Raw genomic sequence first — 3965 nt, forward strand, 5'->3', positions numbered from 1 at the left:
ATGTTAACACCTTCTCTTGCTTAGACAACAGTGCATGGGGTGGGAGCACCAAAAACACTGTTTCACAAGAATGGCTTTGCATTACATTTTTAAAGAGACATATGCCCAATAACTTAGTAATTATATAGCCAGATGAGTTTTCATTCTTTTTATTCTATCAAAATAACTAGCTAACCCGACCCCCCAAAAAAGATGATCTCAGAGAAAGCAAAGCTAATGGTTCTGCTGTCACCCCAAGAGAAACACCTTTGCAGCTGGTCATCACGTGGAAAGTACTCTGGCTCATCTGTACTCTGTACACATCATGTCAGACTGTGATTACATGCAGGGGTCTATCTCTGCAGCACTGCAATAACATCACACTGACTGACTTTCTTCACATCCCAAACTCTGCTTTGGTTTCTACTCATAACCTCTTGTTGTCTTTTTTTTTTTTTTCCGTCTGTAGAAAGGAGAAAATTATAGTACCAACCTCATAGGACAGTTCTGATGATTAACTGAGATAATTTATCACAGATGTGAGACACACAGGTTTTTCACGAAAGTAAATTCCCAATCTCACCCTCTTTCAGCAAAGACCTAAACTAAGGTTTTTTTTTTCTTTTATGTTTTTTTCTGATCCATACGGACAGGGCTAAGGAAAATCTTCAAATGTCAACTCCAAGATTATTCAAAAATACTTTCTGTTGTTGCAATCAACATTATTCTTTTTATTTTTCTCTTTATAGCAAAAGATGCACCTCCAGCATTGGCAAATGGTACAGTAATTTAACACAGAAAAAGCTGGCTCCTTCTTATTAAAAAAAAAAACAAAACAACAAGAATCTACAAAGAACTCAAACAAATATACAAGAAAAAAACAAACAACCCCATCAAAAAGTGGGGAAAGGATATGAACAGACATTTCTCAAAGGAAGACATTCATGCAGCCAACAGACACATGAAAAAATGCTCAGCATCACTCGCCGTCAGAGAAATGCAAATCAAAACCACAATGAGATACCATCTCACACCAGTTAGAATGGCCATCATTAAAAAGTCAGGAAACAACAGGTGCTGGAGAGGATGTGGAGAAATAGGAACACTTTTACACTGTTGGTGGGATTGTAAACTAGTTCAACCATTATGGAAAACAGTATGGCAATTCCTCAAGGATCTAGAACTAGATGTACCATATGACCCAGCCATCCCACTACTGGGTATATACCCAAAGGATTATAAATTATTCCACTACAAAGACACATGCACACGTATGTTTATTGCGGCACTATTCACGATAGCAAAGACTTGGAATCAACCCAAATGTCCATCTGTGACAGACTGGATTAAGAAAATGTGGCACATATACACCATGGAATACTATGCAGCCATAAAAAAGGATGAGTTTGTGTCCTTTGTAGGGACATGGATGCAGCTGGAAACCATCATTCTTAGCAAACTATCACAAGAAGAGAAAACCAAACACCGCATGTTCTCACTCCTAGGTGGGAACTGAACAATGAGATCACTTGGACTCGGGAAGGGGAACATCACACACTGGGGCCTATCACGGAGAGGGGGGAGGGGGGAGGGATTGCACTGGGGAGTTATACCTGATATAAATGATGAATTGATGGGTGCTGACGAGTTGATGGGTGCAGCACACCAACATGGCACAAGTATACATATGTAACAAACCTGCACGTTATGCACATGTACCCTAGAACTTAAAGTATAATAAAAAAACAAAAACAAAAACAAAACAAAATGAAAACACTGAGCAGTATAATAGCAAACACCTGCAAATCACTTCCTCTGTCATGCACATATGTTTATCATTTAATCTTTAAAATGCAATGAGGGAGGTACTATACTTATAATAATATTATTATACCCATTTTTAGAGATAAGAAAACAGAAACACAGAGCTTGACTTTCCCAAGGGCGCTAAGGAAAAAAATATGACAGAACTGTGCCCTGAATTGAGCAGTCTATGCTTTTAACCACTATATACTGTCTCCTTATGGATAAGAATCTATAATCAGATCGTTCTGACGGTGTTAAAGCCAAAATGTGAACCAGTTCTTTCTTAGGAGACATCTATGATGGCTCTCTTGAGATGGCAAGTTGAAATTTTTCCATACAGAGGTAGAACAGTACATTTACAACACAGTCTTTTAGCTTTAACCCCAGGCTAACCAATTTGACCTTCAGCAGCAGGACAAAGGACCTTAAAAACAAACATCTTTGATGTTTTAAACTGTCTTTATGATTATTAACAAATTCATCCCGAATGCATACATCTCTATCTTGGAGATGCATTCATCTCACACTACGTATGAGAACTGTTGTCAATCTGCAGAAGTTGAAGCATCTTACACAAGAACTTCTAGAAATGGCACAAATTAACATTTCATTGCCATGGAATTAATCAGTATCACCTGATGATATTAATGAGTATGAGAGATCTTGGGCTTGACGCTGATGGGTTTTGAATGAAAATGTATTCCTTCAAAATAAGGCTTTCATCATAATCTACGTGTGAGAACCTAGGTTTATATTAATTGTGCTGTATTCCTCAGTAGTTCAACTAAGCTTTTGCAGTAGATGCTAAGGAGTGCCCTCTTCAGAACTGAGACAATTATTCCCCTAGCTGCTGCAAACATTGATTGCCGAGAATTCTCAGCTGAGCCTCATTCCAAGAACTGCCAGTGTCTAAAAGAGTCTTTTACCCAAAGTTCCAACCCTTCTTCTGCGTCAGCCCACGTCCAGTGATGGTCAATATCAATATATAAGATATTGACCCCTTAACCTCTATTTGGTTCATTCTAGGGATAGCCCAATTCCACTGTGCCCTTGGGATAAGCTGAGGCCTTTGTTGCAACTATATCAAAGTTCAACTTCTCCCTCTGCCCAATTCTACTTTCTTTATTCTTCCAGAGTATTGATCCCAAGAGCAATCCTCCAATAAACCTGCACACAAACTTCTGTTTCAGAGTCTGTTTCCTGGGGAACCTAATCTGCAACAGTTTCTAACAAAAAAGAGTCTGTAGATCTTCCCACCTTCGGCAGCCAACACTGGCACAGTCCTCCCTTCACATGATGATCAATACTTGTATTTCTGTGATATACGGGCACTGTGTCTCTTGCAAGGATATTTTTTCAGGTCAATGTAATTATGAAAATTACTTCAGTCAAGGGCTGCCCTTGAAGGAATTTATTATAATGTCAATGTGCAAGGTAATCCCATAACATCATTTAAGAAATCTCTAAAAGTTCAATGCTGAGACCAACAGTACAGTCTGCAAAATAAGCACCAATGAGTTTACCTGACTCAATCTGTGAAATTCAAATCTAACAATAGCCAATAGTTCTATTGAAAATTATAATTTCAGGCTGGGCATTGTGGCTTATGCCTGGAATCCCAGGACTTTGGGAGGCTGAGGCAATCGGATCACTTGAGTCCAGGAGTTCAAGACCAGCCTGGACAACATGGTGAAATTCCATCTCTACAAAAAAAATAAATTAAAAAATTAGCTTGGCATGGTGATGCATGCCTGTAGTCCCAGCTACTCAGGAGGCTGAGGCAGGAGTATCACTTGAGCCCAGGAGATTGAGGCTGCGGTGAGCCATGATTGCACCACTGCCCTCCAGCCAGGGTAACAGAGCCAGACCCTGTACCAGAAAAAAAAAAAAGAAAAAGAAAAAAACATATGATTTCAATGATTACAAGATTTCATAGGCTACTTATCTCAGGTGAAATAGAAAGAACATTTTTCTGCTAATGTTGCTTTCTCCCTGATTTTTCAAGCATATGTGCTACATGCATCTTTTCAGGGTTCTTCATTTTGTTTGCTCAAGAGTCGTATGTTGAGAAGTTTTCATTCCAATAATGGAGACAAATGACATCAAAGCAAGGTGTGCTCCACAGCAAGAAGTTTGTCTGATTACCAACTAATACCGCACAGTGTGTTGTCCAGTTTTCT

Source organism: Colobus angolensis, unplaced genomic scaffold (assembly GCF_000951035.1).
Source record: "Colobus angolensis palliatus isolate OR3802 unplaced genomic scaffold, Cang.pa_1.0 Scaffold69, whole genome shotgun sequence".
NCBI classification, from domain to species: domain Eukaryota; kingdom Metazoa; phylum Chordata; class Mammalia; order Primates; family Cercopithecidae; genus Colobus; species Colobus angolensis.